Genomic DNA, 20,935 nt, shown 5'->3' with positions numbered 1-20,935 from the left:
CATTTTCACTAACCAGGACACGTGATGAATGGCATGTGTTTTAAAAGGGTGTGCATCATCTTCTCAAAGTGGTTTTAATCAATGTAGGTTAAGCCTATCCTAAATGCAGTTTTTTGTTTTGTTTGCCTTATGCCTTATGTAATTCTCATTTACTACAGTGAGTGTGCATAAATGTGTGCGTTTTGTGTGTATAAAGGGCTGCAGTCATATAGGTGAGGACCCTCACCAAGGTGTTAGGGGGTAGTAAACAGATATGGAGCAGAGCAGACTCTTATGGTCTACCTACCAACAGGCCACTCACAGTTCACTACACATTGCACACTGGAGAGCTCTCTGTCTTTATGACTCTGTCAGTCTCTCTCTCTCGCTCGCTCTCTCTCTCTCTGCTTCTCTTTCCTGCTTCGCAATAATACACAGCAAGATGTAACTTTGTTCAGTTTCACCAGTACGTGCACAGAAACAGGATGTTCTTATCACCGATTAAAGGTTTCAAGATGTTACAAAAATCCACACACAGCCAACTTTGTTTTTACAAACATCAGTCCCCTGCCTACATCACTGACAGAAAGAGCAGGAGTCAGCTGATCACGGCGAAGAATTTTCCATTACCTTTACGCTATTCTCTTGGTGAACTACGTGAGCACAGGAGCATCTGAAGTCACATGCAATGGCAAAATTCCAGGAGCTCCATTCGGATGTCCCTTCTTCCTGCTATTCTATATATGTCACCAGGCCTTTTGGACAGGACTCTTATGGGAGCTGTGCTGGCGAGAGATTTGTCTCTCCACGCTCACACACACTTGCCATGTATGGAAATACCTATACACACATACATGTACAAAGAGGGATAAATGTGAAGGATTGGTTGCAGTGTCTGGGTATAACCGGGGGGTGACCAGCTGAGGGTTGTGGTCTGACACCTTTCACCGTCTGTGTCATTGTCAGCCATGGGAAACACTGCAGCCCAGGAGCGCTTCAGCCAGGGAGTGACGTGATGGGGCAGGATGTGTTTCCAGTGGTGAGGTTTAACCATGCATGTGGACATGCTTGAAAAACTTGTGGGGGAAATTCTCAGCACCCCTTGGCCTCTTCATCTCGTAGGTGTCAGGAGCCGTGTGCCTCAGCCGGCCACACAAGCACACATTTACACCAATGCAAGCTTCTTCACTATAATTCTATATATTAATATTTCTAATAAAAAAATCTTTCTACAGCATCTTAAGTTTCACCTGTTAAGCAGGTAAGTAAGTGTAATACACCTTTTTTTATTTGCCATTTATTGTTATTTGGCAACCTACATATTTTAGCATCCAAGATGAGCTGCAAAATGTCCCTTGGTGAGTATATATTAGTTTAATAACCCCAGCTTGAACGATTCATGTTGTTCTGGTGAGGACATTTTAACGTCTCCCCACTGCTCTCTAAATTCAAACCTGTGATAAAAGTATCAGTCATTTACATTCAAAAGCAATCTGGAAATTGAATTGCTCTCACTCTGCTGCACATAGATTTCCTCTGACAAGAATACGAACGGCCTCTGTGCTGAATGGACTGTAACTATCCTTCAGGGTCTCCCTACACTGCCAAATGTTTTTCAATCACAAAATGCACTTTTCAATTTTTCCTCCTTTCTCTCTGTGCCTCTCACACAGTGTTTATTGCTGTCAATCTGTCTTTCTTTCTTTCTCTCATCCCCACTCTCTTCTTTGCCCCTGCAGTCCTCCTTTCTGGCCTCTGATAGAATTAGGGAGTCCTTGAACCATGGTGATCACACTTCCTGAAGCAATTACTATTAAGCAGCAGTCCCCAAACAGAGTAGCATGGAACCTGTTACAGACGTGGGAAGCTGTTTACACGGAGAGCAGTGAGGAGCCTGATAACACACTGTAGGTGCTTATAGAAGACCGGCTTAAGAGGCCGGGTGCGGTGAGTGTGTGTAAAATAGTGGGGGCAGCAGAATTGCCGAGCTGCCGGGTTTTACCCACATGGTTCAAAATGTTAGAAAATATTGGAGTGCAGATAGATCTAACAGATCAAAATCCGAGATCTGGTTACATACACTATGTATTCAGAAAAAAAAAAGAAGAAGTTAAGGGTAACTAGAAGGATGTGTGCTGAATGATGGCGGTGAAAAGAGCACTCACGACGATTCTTTGGACTCAGACACTTTTGGGAGCTGATTTTTTTCTTTTATTTATGCAAGAAGAATGAAAAGCATGTGAACATGAAAACCAGTTCACAGAAGTTCAAAAAGTGTCAGACCTGAAGATTGAGTGGCATCCAGCGGTGAAGTTGAGGACAAACTAAATACATTTCCTTTCCTCCATACCTCCAAGTACGACAACTTAAAACCTCATAATAAATTTTTAGCATACGTGAAAGCGAGGTGGACTTCTTTCATAATGCTAAGAAATCCCAGCACAACATTGATGTGAAACCCATTTTTAAATAATAAAAACACAATTATAAGTTACAGGTGATCTTCTGCGATTTTGAATATTGTTTTCACAATGGATCCCCTTAAATTGTACACACAATCCTATTAACCAAAACATTTTCTTTTCCTCTGTTCTGTTAATGAAGTCACTTCCTCAGCATCATCATTTTATTTAGAACAAATACAAGCTCAAACCAGCTGTTTATTTTTGAAATGGTCTGCGTTCAATCTAATTTGTGCAGGATGGGTGCTGGGAGACCCAGGAATCCCCTACAGCCTTGGAGGAGGAAGAGGAGGAATGTGACCCCCAGAGGTCAGTGGTCCCCTGTCCCAGGTTAGAGGGGCTCCTGCACAAGGGCTCGGCCAGGGTCACAGGTCATCAGGCTCGCTCATTCGACTCTGCCCTGGCGCCTGCCGGCATAGCCCTCAATTTGTAAAGCGGTAGACGGTGACCCCAGAGGGCCTCCGCTGGCTTCCCTGGCCAAACACAGTTCTTAAACACTACCAGCCTCCCCCTGACTCTCTTCTCTTTCGTTGACTCCCCTGTCCCAAAAGCAAGACCTTTAGTCCATCACACACGCAAACACACTCAACACCAATCCATTCTTAATAAGAGGAATTACCCCAGGCAGGGGCAGAAGAGGATGGGGGTTACTAAGGCATCTCCGCCTCATTACTTAGTGGATTTATGTAGGATCATATGCCCTGTGTATAGTGGCACACTTGGGTGCTTAACTCTTTGACCTACACTGTAAATAAGTTAATTAAAAAAATGCAGAGGACAGAGGTGGATTGGAGAATGAAACAGAGAGAACAACACATAATACAAATGTCAGAAGACATAGGTTATTACTACCAAAGTTCTAGGGGAATATTCTCAAACCATACGATTTGCGAAAAAAAAAAAAAAAGGGAGGAAACAATTGCCTTGCAGTCTGATTTGATAAATCGTGCTAACGTCGGCACATTTGCGAGAAAAATAATGCAACGTAAATACAAAAATCCAGTGTCTTATTGTCTGCCTCAGAGTAAGTTGCCAGTTTGTTTCCACAGATGAGAGAGACTGAACTGTTTCTGATAGTGACTGTTACAGAGAGACCAATTATCCTGGCCAATGAGGACAGGCCTCTGACAGCATAATTACAGGCAGCTTTGCCTCTCAGCAACCATATGCCTGGGTATGGCTACCAGTTACCCAGAAGTTGGGAACAGAATTCATGAGGTAAGCACAGTCAGGACATGTGGGTGGGTCTGAAGGTGTCTTAATCCACAAGGACCCAATGTCCTGTCCTGTCCCATACTCTGGGGCCTCTCCATGGGCTGCCGAGAGTCGAAGCTGGGGCCTGATTTGGCCCAGCTGGAGGAAGCGGGCGATCAGAGTTCAGTTGGTGCAGACAGAAGTAAAGTAAACAGCCGTGGTCACTGGGCAGGCCGTTAGCAGGCCTCGGACAGATGAGCAAGGGGCCGGGAAGACCACACACATGCACATACAGCTAGACCACACAGGGGCCGGGGCTCAGAGGCCTACGCACGCAAGCACACGCCCCATCGGCAGGGTTCCCCTGTGGGCAAAAGCATACTGCAGGTCGAGGCGGAGCATTGTGGATCGTAGAGGAACAACAGACTGGCACAGAGCTGGACTGGGACCCTCTGTGAGCCTGGATGAAGCTCCACACAGCCTCAGTATGAGAGAAAACCTGGCAAGTCTGACTGAGTGACTGGAATCGTAATCCGTCTATGCAGCAGTGAGTAAACACAAACAGGAAGACATGCTTAAGTATGCTGTGGTTCTGATGCCAAATCTTGAAGTGCAGTTTGGAGAGGTTGTCCGCCTCCATTTTGGATGCACGCACTCTCTTGTTGGGAAAAACCACACGTACATTGGCTGGGAATTCACATCACGTTGATAAATCAAACGTCAGAGTGACAAATGAGCAAACATCCACAAAAAGTTGCACGTTTGGGTATCACTACAGCCGCATAGCTTTCTGTTTTAACCCATCTCTGCATTTATAACTTTTTATCGTATTATAATTCAATTTATTTTCACATGTGGGACAGAAAACTACATTTCGAAAATCATGTTCTGAAAAGAATCTGTGCAAAGACAAAGATCTCCAAATTTTAAATGTTATGTTTAAATTGCTATTTCTTGTAAAATAAGTGATTTTGTGAAGTGGACAAATAACTTTCAAACAACACACACATGCCAGCCATGAAGAAATTTCATTATCTTGACGATTACATAAAATACCACGCTGTTATGTTTGACCTTCCAACACACTCCTACTGAAATCAAAAGCACAAGGGAAAAAAATTATCATACCTCACAAATCTCTCTCTTACACCCTTGTGAGACGTTTGGCAAACACATTAACACGCGAAGGCTAAACAAAAATAAATATATATATATATACCACAAACACACTCACTTACACACAAACATACACACCCTTTCGCTCTCTCTCTTTCAATCCACATAATCATCAGCTTCTTTCTTTATCTGGACAGTGTCAGAATGACCCATTATGGGCGAGAGAGAGAGAGAGAGAGAGAGAGAGAGAGAGAGAGAGAGAGAGAGTCACCATGACAAAGGGTGGAGTAAGGAGTAATGCTCTCAATCACAATTACTCCCTACTGCCACCAATCATGCCGCCTGCCTCGCATCACCTAACTTCTCGTGCACACACACACACACACACACACACACACACACACACACACACACACACACACACACACACACACACACACACAAATACAAGGTCAGCATTTCCACTGGAAAGACATGATGTACTCAGAGTTCGGCAACAAGTCCAAATCCACCTCCACTGAGGATCTAGTGCAGCTGTCAGAGGGATCAGGCGGGGCAGTGTTGGACTGCACCATCTGCCTGCTTACAACACACAAACACACCCTCCAGCATCGGTAATCCTCAGCACCCTGCCTCCTTCTTCTTTCAACGCTTATCTCCACATTTAATACCACATTTATGATAACGAATGACAGGTAGCTTGGGCTGCGAGCCCTCCTCATCTGGCCTTTATCTCATAATGGAACAAGTTGCATTCTTGGTTCTGGCACAGGGCCTTTGCAAGCCTTGATAAATCCTGATCACAGGGTGGGCAAAGCACTGACTAAAAGTTTTCCTGGCTGTAAAAGAGAATAGTTAAGAAATAATCCTTCTGTTAATTAATCATTTGGACCGCCTGTGTGTCAGAGAGATACAGTGTTATTTGAATTATGCCTGAGAATGGAGCTCAACTAGTCATATTGCTGAGTAACCTTGAGATACATTAAAGAGCAAACCTCAAGATATTCAATGTCGATAAGGAAAGAAAGAACTTCCTCACAAATTGTGGCTGAAAAGGATTTGGAGCAAAGAAGAACCTGATAAGTGTCTGTCTGAGGACTGCAGACAAACTGGACAAGGACATACATACGGGTTCATTGTCTAGACAGGAAGGGGTAGTGGATAAGAAGTAGCTGCAATTTGGGGTCATGGTTGCACTCATGAAAAGAACTTAAAAGAGTCGGCAAAAGTGGAGAAAACAGCGTGGCGAAGCACAAACATGATTTAACCCAATGAGGTTAGGTCAGTGTTTCTGGGTAGTCTGGAGGCACATAGATGAAGTGGAGGCAGAGAGCTTCAGGAGGAGCTGGTGAAGGTCACAGAGCAGTGAAATATAGTTGTCAGGTAGAGGGGGAAGAATAACACAGACTCTGTCCTTCCTGCCCTGCCACAACAGCGTCTGGGTCCCCGCCGGAGGGACACATGGAGGTCATGGCCCGAGCGCAGGTTGAGGTGAAGTTCTCACACATACAAGTGCATTAGGATGGACAGGACCATCAACCAGAGTATGACTGTCATGAGTGAATCATTCCTAAAATAATAATAATAATCATGATCATCATAATGATAATAGCAGATAAAATAAATATTATTATTAAATAACATTTTGGAAAAAAAGATCAATATCTTGGAAATAAAAATGATTATTAAAGAGTTCAGAGAGCTGGCAATTGCACTGAATAACTATTCTAGTTTGATGATGAAATCAGTTTAGAATATCAACAAAAAAAAAGGTGTACGTTTAATAAAAAGTTAACAATATTTTTTCATTATTTCTGTCTTTCTTTCGTAAAAAAAAAAAAAAAAACTTTAAATACGGAATTTAAACGATGTTAATAAAAGCGATTCAGCTTTATTTTAAAACTGTGACTCCTGCTACAAGAACGCATCTGGTTAAAAGTTGAAAGACTTTGGCTCGGATTCCTCTATTGTTCCTCCAGACAGGAGAAGCCCTCAGTTTTCCTTAATGAAACTCTCACGTAGGCCACTTCCCTTTGACCCTGGGCATCTCCAAGCATGTCCTCCGGTTCCTCTTCGGAAAAGGAGGGCCAACTGGCGGGGAAACCTTGCGCGGGGAGTTCAGCTTCTGATCAGGAAAGCTGAGAGAGAGAGAGAGAGAGAGAGAGAGAGAGAGAGAGAGAGAGAGAGAGAGAGAGAGAGAGAGAGAGAGAGAGAGAGAGAGAGAGAGAGAGAGAGAGAGAGAGGTGATTCATTAAATTTTTTATTTTTTTTTTTCAGACGTGCCCATGTTGATCCTTAAACACTGAAACACATTTTCCGTCCTGGCTGCAGCCAAACGCTGTGTCAAAGAAACTGACGGTGCGTAAGAGGGACAGATCCAGTGAGCGCAGGCTGTGACCCCCAAATATCCCATTATCCTAAACTATGACATAATGATTTTTTTTTAAATGTAGTGAAGAATTACATATTTGCATCAACATTTTGTTATATGCTTGGATTAAAAAAAGTATAATCCCATAAATAGAAAATTATTATTTTTATTATTATTATTATCATTATTACGTTTTTCCAAAATACCCAGATATTTTGGTCCATTATTTTGCAGCTTAGCGGTGGTTTGAGAATTATAAGCTTTAAAAAAAAATGTTTTAAATATTTTTTTTAGGTGGTATTCTTCTGTGTCAGTGTTCAAATATATATTGGGAGTCCTGGTTTGTCAGACAGCAGTTGAACGAAGGGACTCAAAATGCACTTTGAGTCTGGCCTGGAGAGGTGGAATATCATCCAACTTTCACTGCTTTCCAGAGGATGGCCGTTTTTTCTTTTCTTTTCTCTTTTTTTTTTTATGTTATTATTACATGTCCACTGCCTGCGACGCTTCGCACGGGTTATGACCAACACATTACGCATGAAACATTAAAGTCTGCTCCTAAAATAGCACCTGCGCAGGAGCCGAGCAGCTCTGTTCTGCAGCGCTATGACCACCGTATCCATGGACGCCTGCGCCCCGGTGTGCTTATTTAGTCCTGAAAAAAAAAGATTGGAAAAACTCGACATGAAATCTAAGACCAAAATAAGTCAGCAAACATAAGTGATAGGGGCATTCAATGGCCGCTGGTGCTGGAAAAGAAAAGTTCTTTATTTTCACAGCCTGAGGCCGCAGAACAGCACTTATCAGTCATTTGTTTTTGCTGATGATTTGTCTGTAAGCTGTGTTTTGGCGACAGAAGGCGAAATCTGTATTACCTTTTTGTTTTCTTTAAATTAATTAAATGGTTTTTAATTTTGACAGTGTGTGTGTGTGGGGAGGGGGGTGTAAATGGATAGCTTAATAAAGGTCTTAACTGGAGATGTTTCTAAGATATTTAGAATTTCACAAACTCAAACAAACAAACAAAAGATTTTTCTCGTTTTGTTCATGTCACTCTGCCCCTGCAATTTTCATATCAACTTTGCAACCATTTAGTTTTAGTGTGTACATCCATTTTGAAAGTCAACTCCAGTCCCCAATTTATTGTTTGGATTTAATTTTATATCAAGAGATAGAAAAAACGTGCCCTGTGTTTGCAGTGATTTTTAAAGGAAGATTAATTACTCAAAAAACTATATAAATAAACCAGAACACATATAGTGCGTTCATATTGAATACAACACTTTAAAAGATGCAGATATTACCTTCTTTATTGAGACCCCCCCCCCCCTTTTTTTTTTTTGCTGCACTGACAATTAAGCGTTTTAATTGTTTTGATTTCGCTGTTAAAATCAGCAGGTTTGTCTGACGCCCACTCAGTAACTGAGCTGTGTGAGATTTACTAATTCAACCCTCTAGATGGCGTTAACATGCTTCCAGGCTCTGCAGTTATTATAGCTGGACTGTAAAGAAAAAGAAAAATAAGAAAATATTATTTAGTTCATATGACTTATCAAATAACTGTTTTGTTTTGTTGTTGTTTTTAGCATCAGTGATGTGTGTCTGACAAAGACAGTAACAAAGACAGTTTTAGATTTATTTTCAGAGCGCACCAAACCTACCCCCCCAACACACACACACACACACACACACACACACACACACACACACACACACACACACACACACACACACACACACACACAGTGACCAGGTCATTGCTCAGACACACACTTTTGCGTGCCTGTTGCCCTTTCACATATTTTCTCATATCTGCTGTGCTAAATGCTCATAATTGTTGCATCAGTCTGTCAGCTGGCGGCACATGATTGGGCTAAATCCATCCTGGGAGGGGGCGGGAGCAACCAGCGTCTCACAGACCTCTTATATCTAATGATTTGGGGTCCAAGGGTCCCAGGCTGCATGGCTGTGTGGTCCTGAGTAGACACAGCAGGCTCAGTGAAAAGCAGCCACCCCCTCTGGGACAGAAACAACATTCATTCTCTGGATCAAATAGAAGCACAACACTCCCACCGACATCACATCTTGCTATGGCACAAAAGAAGTGTTGTGTCAATATCAAACAGACACAAGCATTTAGACAACTTACAAGGTCACTGTCACCAGAATTTAGATGCACCTTCCCCCACTGTTAGATATTTACATTGGAGGTTTTCTGTAACTTTCACAGATTTCAAAATGTCATGTTCCATTTTTGAGAAGAAAACTAAAATTTGACAGGCTTTTATAGATGCTCTCTGAGCTTGTTTTGTCAATTTTGCTATTTTTTTTCCCCCAATAGTCTATATATAGAAAGGGCTTTGGAAGACAATCCTGTGGAATCCAGGGATGGAATAAAAGCCAAGTGGATCTGAGTGATTGCTACTATAAAACATCTCCCAGGCCTTGTAGAGCTTTAAAGGACAAAGAGAGATAGTTGGACAGGCCTTTTCTCAGGCTGCAAACAGGCGTCTGGCTGCCTTCAAAACAGCTCTGTCTCTCTCCCTTTCTCTCCCTCAGAGTCTCAGTTTCTACTTCCTCTGTTTCTCTCTTCAGTGTTTTCCTGCTTGTCATTGTTGTCTTTTTTACTTCCTCCTCCGTCTCTTTATTCAAGCTTCTCTGGTGTCTCAATGTCTTTCCTCCCAGAGAGCAACTAGCATGAGTTTGACAAAACTATTTAAGGAAATAATAGTGCGTGTGTGCGTGTATGTGTGCGTGTACGTGTCTGTGTATTGGCAAGGGTTACGGCAGAAGTCTAGTGAAACAGTAACCAGAGATTGTCCCTGAAGTGTCGAGCGGGGTCACAGAGAATTGGGGGTCTTCTGTGACCCATCACGTTGCAGAGCAGCCGACAGAAAGCTCTTATCACAGCACGCTGTCATTCACAAATCAGCTGCTCCACACAGATACACACACGCTCACACACGGAACACATGCATCCAAAGCAATGATAGACTTCCCCCCCTGAGTTTCTCTATAAACAGCTTTCGACGTCCCACATGTTCTGTACTGAAACCGGAACCATCCAACTCTTCGTTTGTGGTTCGTTCGATTTCCAAATGGAAGAGACAAGCGCACAAAGTCGGACGAGTGTAAATCTGCAGGTAAAGCTTTAAACAAGCAGAAAACAATTCTGAGATGAATGTTGTGATCACAAATTCTGAATTGCTGAAATTGCAAAAACCATAAAAAGTAAACAGTGAACTAAATATGTGCTGGACATCAAGAGCCCTTAAAACGGCACACAAATGATCATTCAGGTCCGTCAAACTTGAATTCATCCACTTTCTTTATACCCATTAGGTGCAGAGAGCAGATAAGTGCTTATGTGTGTTTCTGTGCTTTAATTTAAATCTTCTGTTTGTGTTGCTGCTCCTTTTGTGTGCAAGTCAATGTGAGCGTGGAGACGGTGGGGGGAGCAGCTCAGAATGAAGAGAATTCATGTTAGTCAGCTCTCACAGAGGTCTCAAATGTCTGTTTTCCTGATGTGTGATCCATAAATATTTGAAGTGGAGAGGGCTGAGCTGCGTTGTAGGACAAATCTAATTAACCCAGAACTTCCTAAGGGTTCCTCCGTCTGCAGAGCTGCGTGGGTGTCTTACGTCGCCAATTCCCCTCCTTAAAAGGGTCTGACTCCTCATTTGAGCCACTCAAACCTTGATACATCAATCAGTAACTTCATTTAAAGACCTGTTTTTGGCAAGAGAGGTGAAAGACAATAACTAAGAGGTAGAGATGATAATTCTCTCTACATGTGTTTTATGTTTGAGATCACACCTTTAGAATATGGCTTGATGTGTATCTAAAAGTGGACCTGTTTGAAGTTTGTTGTCTCACCTCAAAGGTATCCTCAGTTCAGTTCAAAACACAAGTTTTCTCAGAAGAGCGACGATGAGTCTACTTAAGATTCAAAAGACTGCAGTTACTTTGTTCTCGATTTACCTAGATGTGGAAGACTCGGACTATTTAAAGATATATGGCTTGATGCAGGGAGGTGCAACACACCCTTTACACTTTCCCCATTAAAATCTTTTTTTCAGTTCCAGGGATTCAAACCAGTGACCATCTGGTTGAAAGCTTGCCGCATTAGGGCCATCACCTCCCCCAGTAGATGGCAGCACTGACTGCAACGACGCAGAAATAAAAGCTAGCTCGCTTTCTGCTTTAGAAATTACTTAAACATTAAAACATTAATCTGAAGGTAAATTTGTGAACTCATGCACACTGAGGTCTGCAGGATTATCCAGCCAATCTTCAGAGATTTCATGTTATTCGATTCGTTTTTTGTTACAAAGGGTTCATTAAATTTCAGCATTTTTTTTAAATATACATTGTTGCACTGAAACAAGAATAAAAAGAGTGAATTTTTGTTATTGAAAAGTTATCTATGTGATGTTTTTTACTGCCAGGCACCAGTGAGATCAAAAGTATGTGTCCAATGAACTAAAATAGGTCTGACATGTTTGACTGAAATCGTGATGTGGGCTCACGCTGAGGTCTGTGAGTTTCCTTAAACAAACACAATATGGTGATATATGTATCAAATGAAAAAAATACAGTGCAGAAGAAGCAACTTCATGCACCACACTTGCATCTTGACACAGCTGCCTATACGATGACAGTCTGTATTTAGAGAGTGTTGTCACTGTGGTGAGACAGGAAAGAAAGACAGAGACAAGTGTATGACCAAAAAGACAGCCCTTTTTCTGTTTTTCTGTCCTGTTTTTCATCAGACTGTCCATATAAAGTTAAAATTACGACTTTTGGCATTGTCTCAAGCACAGTCTGTGTGTTTAGTACACAACTACAGTAGCCTATGATTCAGTGCATTATACATCTCTTCCCTCTCTGTTCTCAATCTGACCCTGGCAGGAAACACTGTGCCTCCGAAGTACTAAAGTGCTGCAGATCCCGAGATAGTCTGCCATCCTTTTAGCCAGATGAGACGTGAGGCCTCTTCTCCTTAAAACCAGCATTGGAACGCCCAATTGAAAAGACGGCTTGGGTGAGGATGTAGGGAATGAAAAGCGGTGCATGGATCTCATTCCTGAGGCCTGGGGTTGCTGATTTCATTAGAGTGCACCACACTATTAGAGCCGCCTCAGTTTGCTTAGCACTAGCTCCGAGCCTCACATTTCCATAATGCAGCAGGGGATTCAGTTTCACACAAGAAGACCACGTTCAAAACGTTTCCGCCGTCAACCGTTTGCTTAAGTTATTATAGATTTTCCCCAAAAACACAAAGGGAAAAGTAGCCAACGTTTCGATCAAAGTTAAGTTATAAGCGATGTCGGCTCATATGGTGTACTGTGACAGAAAAGGCTAGAGTAGTCCTTTTTTCCCTTGAATTTTCATGTTGGAAGCCAGATGAAGAGTTGAAATAAGGTGAATGAAGGTGCTTTTTAACTCTGCCATAACAGGTTTGATGCCATAAAAAAATAAAAAAAATCACCAGACCGACTGCTGGAATATGGCCTCATCAACAACCAATGAGGAGTGTTTGGCTGTGCTTTCTCTGTGCTGCCAGGAATTATTAGACACACAGACGGAGGGCTAACGCCTGCTCCAGATGTTCCAGCACAAGCAGCAAGAGGGAATTGGATGAGACCTTGAATTAAAAAGCATCACATGCTGAGAATATAGTACACTTCCCCTTGTGTTCCTTAGAAGTGCTATTCCATTTCACTGCATACCACCAACAGTGTACCACTGAGGCAGGATAATGAGGAGGGCCAATTAGGAGCTGTTGGACAGGAGAAGAAGTTTCAGAACAATAAGGCCTTTATCATGATTTCTCAGTAGCATCAGAACAGCCAGTGCTTGTTCAAGGCTAAAGCTGCCTGTGGAATACAGTCACCAATGAAATATTTCTGATTGCAATATTTGTAAGTAAGAAAAATGTGCAAAAATCTGATTTGAAGACTCAAACAGTTTTCTTCTTTATCTATATAACCATTTTTTCAGTTGTGTTTCATTTTTTCCAGTATGGATCTTAATTAGAACCCTGTGGCCCCCATGATAGTTACTAAGTCACAACATGGTGTCGTGTACAGTTTTGACGTTCTGTCAGAAAAAAATACTTTACCCTTTTTACTCAGCTACTTATCCATAAAATATACACAAAACATACACCATCGCGCAGATCAGCTGCTCCCAGACGAAAATGAAAGAGATTGCGGGGTACGACCCGGAGAGGTGAGCAGTTTGTCGAAGGGCTGACACAAAGAGACAGGCAAACCACACACACAGTTACACTAACAGCCAATGTAGAATCACCAATTAACTCAACAAACATGTTTGAAGATTGGGAGAGTAAGCCAGAATCAAACCAGGGCCTTCTGGGTGAGGCGAGAGCGCTCAACATTAAACACCCATACTTATTATTATTAGGATGTAGATCAAATGGATCTGACAAGATACCATTATGGTAATGTGTTTTTAAATATATGTCAAGCGAAGCTGCCATGTTTGAGAGTGAACCGTATGTGATCAACTCTAAACCTAAAAGTTCAACTGTGCTCCAAGTAGTACATTTCAGTTGAAGAGCAGATTTCCTGTATCAGAATTGAAGTTATGGTGATGAGCAGTAAGTTCGGTTTCTTTAAAGGTTGCACCAAGAGGCTTTCACACTGAAAGTAAAAGCGACTGCAAGACACTTGTTAAGATCTAGATATTTTATGATGGTTCTATGATTGAATATTTTCTGCATTATGTGATTACATTTATACAATTTAAAGAAACATAGAGTTTGGAGGCTTTGTATTCGTAAGAGTAATTGTTATTTTTACCCTGTATGCATTGTTTCTCTGATTTCCTATTTTGTTTAATCTGATCTACGCATCGTCCCCCTTTTTATGTTTTCGTCGAGCCGTGCCCCTTGTTTACATGATGAACTTTAAACAAAGGAGATTTAAGAAAGTATTCTGACCTTGCTACGATATTAACTTTTCATTTAGTGGATTTCAAAAGCAAAACTGTATGAAATGTGCGCCACTGCTTGTCTTATAGGTGTATGCCTTTTGTACTACGTAATAACAAAACCTTTTGAGTACAAAATGACTCAAATGGAAGCGCACAATAATCTTTTTTTTTTTTTTTAAAGCTGTGAGTCTAATGAAAGGCTACTTCACAAAACAAATGAGACATCACAAAGAGTTGTTTAGTCTCAGTGGTTGTTTAGTGCAGACCACTTCAGGCTCTGAATGGCACACACAAAGAAATTTGGTTTGCTTGAATGTTTCTTCTACTTGTGGCAGCAGTCAAGCCCGTCATGTAAAGTACCATGATGGCGTGAGTCAGTATTAGTTATCGATGTCATGTGTGTCTTCAAGAATGAGAGATCGCATGGAGAGATTTGAAAGCCAAAGCAAAGAAATAATATGAGCTTCCACACTGGATTTCACACTATGACAGACTTTCCTCTGTTTCCCATTTCAGACGGAAAGCTTTGGTAACTGATTCATCAGTTAGCTTAATTAATACACTCCTGAAGAAAATGGTCTATCTCCAGTGGAGCTGTGTTTAAGTTAATTCGTCAGATAAAATAAGATGAAAAGCGTCACATATGAACCGGATGAGCTGACAAGCATCAAAGAATGTCTTTGTAGATAGTATAATTATTTAACTAGTTGTTGAAAAAAACCAAACCCTAATGGACAGAAAAGAAACTTATGTGTGGGGTTTTAGGCATTGTAATAACAGCATCCCTGTTCCCCCTTTTCCCTCATTTGTTCTTATCTAGGCTGTTGCGGTTGATGGTGAGACCGTGTTAGATCATGGAGGGAAACAGAGAACATGCATGCCGTGTCGTCAAGTCAGATAAGAGACTACTCAGAGTGAACGTCTCTGTTTAAGTGCAAGTTTATGTGTGTATCTGTGTGTGTGTGTGTGTGTGTGTGTGTGTGTGTGTGTGTGTGTGTGTGTGTGTGTGTGTGTGTGTGTGTGTGTGTGTGTGTGTGTGTGTGTGTGTGTGTGTGTGTGTGTGTGTGTGTGTGTGTGTGTGTGTGGCGTAGAAGAGTCTGGGTCTCTGATTGCCTTTGCCAGGCTTCCCACATTAAAGTGGTCTCTGCCTGAGGGAAGAGATTCCTGACTACATGGCAAAATGGCGAGGGGTGGGGAATACGGCAAAAGGGAGATATGGGAGAAGGGAGTAAAGTGGGAGGGTGGGGGCATTTAGGTGAAAAGGAGCTGCCAAAACAACTCCCAGGCTTCATCTGGCCTGCGTCCAACTGTCGGACACACACTTGTTCACTCTCTCTCGCTCTCTTTCTTTCTCTCATACAAACACACAAATACACACAGCTTCTCCCCCACCACATGTTCTTAAGTGTGGACCGCACAGGGGGTCGCCCCCTAACCCCCTGGCCCCATATCCCGTTCCTCTCTTCCCCCTCTCAGCTTTAATTGAGAAGACAAATGGATCTTTCAGAGCCCACTACTACGCCACCATACATCAGTCATGACAATGTTAGCTTTATAACAGTGGGCTTGCCATGAGCCGAACCATATGTTTGGCTCACGCCACACGCACGAGCAAACACCTCAATACCATGTTAATGGTGCCCCTGTAATTACCTGTTGTTTTATTATTAAAGGTAATTTAGAGCCTAATGGAATTCATTCAACATTGTGCATCGGTCCCACTCAGACGGCAGTCTGAGGAAACTGATTTTTTCATACGGGATATCAAGGAAGTCTTTTATTTCCTGGAAAATATTATTTGGCAGGATGAAACATTTTGCTGGGAGTTAACATCGTCTATTGTAGCTCTCTCTCTCTCTCTCTCTCTAGTTTGCATGTTCTCCTTGTGCATTTGTGTTTTTTGTAGGTGTGATGGTTTCTTCCCACAGTCCGAAAACATACATTTGAACTTTGATTGGTCCCTTTGAAACTGCCCAGACGTATGTGTGTGTCTTTCAGTATTGTCCCGTGATGGACCTGATCAGCTGTAACGCTCCATGATCTTCAGTTCACCTGACCCAACTTAAGATGAGTGGACAGATGAGTCTAAAGCTCTCGACTCAAAAATTAAAACCACTGAATGAATTTCAAATCGACTTTCATCAGACCAAACGCTATATGATTGCATGTAAATGAATAAACTTACTTATAAAACTGCATGTAAGGCCTCCTTGATATCCACACAAACCAACGGTTAAACAATATTATTAAACAAATAGTAATTATACCTTCAAGAGGCAAACATTTATTTTACAAAAGAGACCTTCAATTTATAAAATAAAAAAGCAAGGAAATGTCATGATTGAAACCATTAACTTCCTTTAGTAAATTAAAACTCCATCTCATTGTCAGCCTAAATAACTTAAAAGTGTCGTAATTGTGGTCAGAACAGTCAGAATCTATCTCGCAAGCAAAATATGTACTTATATTTGTTTAGGGCAAGCACAGGCAGAAAAACACCGCTGAGTGTTAAAGCCACTTATTACTGGAATCTAAAGAGACTGGTGAAAATGAAAGGAGAGACAAATAAAGAGAGAGAATTTGACACATTTTCTTTTTGAGATTTCCTCTAGGAGCAATGTAGAGTGTACTATATGTACTCAACTCTAGTGCTCGTGTAAGTTTTTTTTACATGTCAAACAACTTCAGTTGGAATCCGAATGAATGCAGCTGTGATTCAAACTTAGGCTGATGCTTAAAAACATAAGATATGTCATTAACGGTAAATACAGCATATCATACCATGGATATCCTGGGTCATGAACAAATCATACTGTATGTCACAATATCTTTGTGACATATTGTCTCACCCTGATGTGACTCTCACTCCTGGCGCATTGATGTCGTCAGTTCAGGCAAAACTTAACCAGAATCCCGACAATTCCTAGCAGGTGAGCGGCTGAAGGGGCCTGTGAATGTCGAGTTATTATCAGAGACTGCCGGTTTAGAAGCTGCCATCTGTCAAGCCTTCACCTTATAACATACCAGTTACATCTGTGGACCGGCAGCAGACAGGAAGAGAGCTGAAAAGGTGTATGTGTAAAAAAGATTAAGTAACATGGCGAGAGCAGAGCACCAGAGTGAGACTGTAAATACCGACTGCAGGTGACTGATCCATACTGACACGGTTGTCTTAGTTGTGCCTCAGACTTTGAAAAGTCAGGGTGACATTGAGATAGAAGATATTATACCATCTTTGCTCAGTGGAAAACAAAAACATTGTTATATTGATATATTTACATATATATTTACAGTAAAAAAAATTGAAGAAATCCCAACTTTCTTTGAAAGAAATTTTATTTTTGAGACAGGAAGTCCTGGATGGATGGTTGGAAGCATCAGCAGCCTTGAACTTTTCTCTGTAACTTCGAATCATCATCCATACAGATTAAAATACAATGACAAAGTACAGGTATTTGTAGGAAGTGAAAGTATAGCGACTGAAAATTTTACTTAGATACAAATTATTAACACCAGAATGACAAAATGTTATCGCAACTGATAGTATATTAAAAGCTGAGTTCAATTAATGTGCAGTTGTTTTTTTTCTGTAGTTCAAGGACAGCAAGAATCCTCTGTAGCGTGAAGTGAGTGGGCAGAAAGAGGCCACCGAGCCCTGATTTATTGAAGGCCAGACACAGAGCTATGTGAATGTGATAACTTTGGACCACAGTATAGCTATAAACGAATATGATGGATTGTACAACTCCAGTTCATTTTAAAGAAAAGCAGACACTCCTTAGACACGTGAGAAAATGTCACACAGACATTCACAAACTGAGAATCTGCCTCAAGATTTATTAGTGCATCATGACAGTGTCAGTGTAAGGTCACTCATATGACACGTACGCATCAGTTCCTCTTTTCTTTTCATTTTCTCCAGACAGACGCAGTTTGTTTTCAGTCCGTTAAGCCGGATTTCCATTTATGTGTCTATCAACCCATCACTGTACCTTCTCGTTCATGCCGTAGCCTTAATATGTGAGTCAATGTTTTTTTTTTTTGTTTTTTTTAAATACATCTCTTTGTTTCCCAACACAGGAAGCCAGTGTGGTACCCTGGGATCATCTGAGGTTGTGTGATCCTCACTGCTCTTCTTCCTGGTAAATGCTCCCATGGCTTTTCATGCCTTGCATCCAGCATGCCTATCCCCTGACTGGACTTACTCTCATGTGGAGCCAAAAACACCAAAATAAAACCTCCCCTCCCTTCATCTGTGGACTCTCACAGTGCTTTCTAGTGTCTTATAACTACCAACATGCGACGCATATCTGAGAGTGACAGCTCTTATGGTTTTACACGACACACTGCTGCACTTGAATCCTAATTTTTTTTTTTTTTAGCAAGTTAAAAAGTCTTGTGTTTGATTATTTGTTATTTTTTTCAGTGAAAACAATATTTCTTTCATTCGTTGTGCGCCTCAGTATTTCACTACCCCCTCTCTCTCTCGCCCTCTCTCTTTCCCAGCAGCATGTGAACATTCGCCAGGGTTTTTATCAGAGGGCTTCCAGCAGAGGTCCCGCATGCCTTCCCAGGAGAGGAGGCTACAGGAAGTCGTAGGATGATAAAACTGGGCTATTACTTGGCCAGTGTAGGACCCCAGGGTTCATCCCCCCTCCTAATCACACTCTATGACTAAAGACTACATGAAGTCTGAATACATCTCAGATTCATTATGTTCAAACTATTGCTATTGATATTATCTGTCTTTTCATTCACTGCTAGCATTAATAACATCCTGAGATGTGGAATTCAGATTGTTGCGTGGAGGCGAGACAAAAATAGCTGAAGCAGAGTGCAGAGTACTAATGCACCGATATATGAGTGAGATAAGAGCGCCAGATTCATCCAACTTTAAAAAAAAAAAAAAAATAGAAAAAAGGAAGGAGACTTTTGAAACATAGTTGAATCATTTGAGGAGAACATTAAAAATTCCTCAGCATTAGGTTATTAATCACCCCTCTGCCAGGCCCCGAGTGGGTGCAAGGAGGACACAAGAATAAAAACAGCTGCCTCTGAGGTGACGTCACAGCCTTGAACATGGCTGATGTAGCCGCTAAGAATAGTTCACACAACCATGCAGTTCAACAGTAGTGCTGGAACGACGAGAATTAATTGGCAGTGATGGTCTTATAGATGTGATGACAGCTGATAGAGGGAGCAGCTGGAAGTGACAGAAACACTAGACCTCAGCACCATGTAGCAAGCAGAGAGAGCAGAATAGAAACCATCAACAGGAGAGACAGTCTGAGGCTTACAGCAGACCATGGCTTTGTTAATGTTACAAGTTTGGATTCTCGGGATTTAGATTACTCCTTTTCTCTGACAGGCATAGTGTACTTTATCTTTGTAATTGCACATCACTACAGATATTACGACACCAATTTGTTTAGCCGGAAGGACAAAAGACATCCCAGAAAATATGGTAATCTCTCCATCTTCTCCCGCTTTACCCTTCCCAGTTGACCTTGGGTGAAGGCAGACCACACCCTGAGCATGTTGCCAGTCCTTCACAGGGCGAACACAGAAAGACAGACTGTCACACAGACACAATTTGAAGGATATCAAATAACCTCAAATACATGTCTTTGGACTGTGGGAGAAAACTGCAGTACCTAGAGAAAACTCACACATGTCCAAAGAGAATATACAAACCTCACAAACAAGAGTCTCCAGAAATTACAGGGAGCTTAAGGCTTTATGGAAAGAAACCCCACTGAATATTTTTTATAATCTATAGCAGAGTGGGGAATATGTCCTTTTCTTTCATTTGAAGGCTGTTTCTTTAGCATGTTTGTCAGTGTAAGTTTCACTGTTTTAAGGTATAATGTTAACGTATCATCTTTACATCATTGAGAAAAAAAAACTTGAATTACTGTGAAAGTATGATCTCCTAATCATAAGGCCTACATAAGAAAGTCGACAGTCCTTCTAAAATCCAAGTACTTTCATAATATATTTTATTATTGTCCTTTGAAATGGACTGAGTTACAGCATGAATTTCAATATTTCAATTTTTCATCTACGTTGCACCTGCTGCTCCCTCACAAAAATCCTTCATTAAAATATGTCTGAGTCATTTTTCTTAAAATGTCCAGTTGTATAAAATGATTTAGTGTTTGTAGTGAAGTTATTTCAGTCTTGCTTAAAAAAAAAAACTGGGTCTATAAAATGTGCCTGGTTGGTTCCGACATTCCTTTGCCAATCCAGAGAGGAACAGCCAAACGACCCTGATGCTCCTGGGACCCCATCTCCTTCCACAGGCCCTTCTCTCTCATCAACCAGCACATCAACCCTGCTAGTTTCCTTATCTGTTCACCACTTAATTACTCCACACTGCAGACACCCAGATGAGCAGCCTGGAGGTTACACCGTGCTGTAGCTGGGAGGAGGCGGAGGCCGCTGATGACCTTTGAACCCCACATGCACAGTGATAAAGACTGCAGGGTGGGTTGTGGTGTCTTAGAGGTTCAACGAGTGTAACCCTTTGTTTAGTATGCATCCAAATGTTTACAGAAATTATGTAACTTCACTATTGTGGTGCTGTGAAATCTGTGGTGAAACACAAATGACACCATTGCATGTGTGAGTCATGACTATGGTTTGGGAAAAAAAAAAGAGGTTCTGGTAGTCACTTTATACGTTGATAATACATGCTGTAAATGCATATTGTTTTAATCTGATCTTTTATTGGATATCATAATTAAAGACGTTAAATACATCAATTCAAAATGCATTTGCACACAACACTCCGTAATTATTTAGTTCACATACTTGCCCCCCCCCCCCCCCCCATTAAAAATATAAAAAAAAA

The sequence above is a fragment of the Lipophrys pholis genome, assembly GCF_963383615.2.
Source record: "Lipophrys pholis genome assembly, chromosome: 2".
NCBI classification, from domain to species: Eukaryota; Metazoa; Chordata; class Actinopteri; order Blenniiformes; family Blenniidae; genus Lipophrys; species Lipophrys pholis.
The sequence above is the reverse complement of the archived record's forward strand: the minus strand, read 5'-3'. Positions refer to the sequence as shown.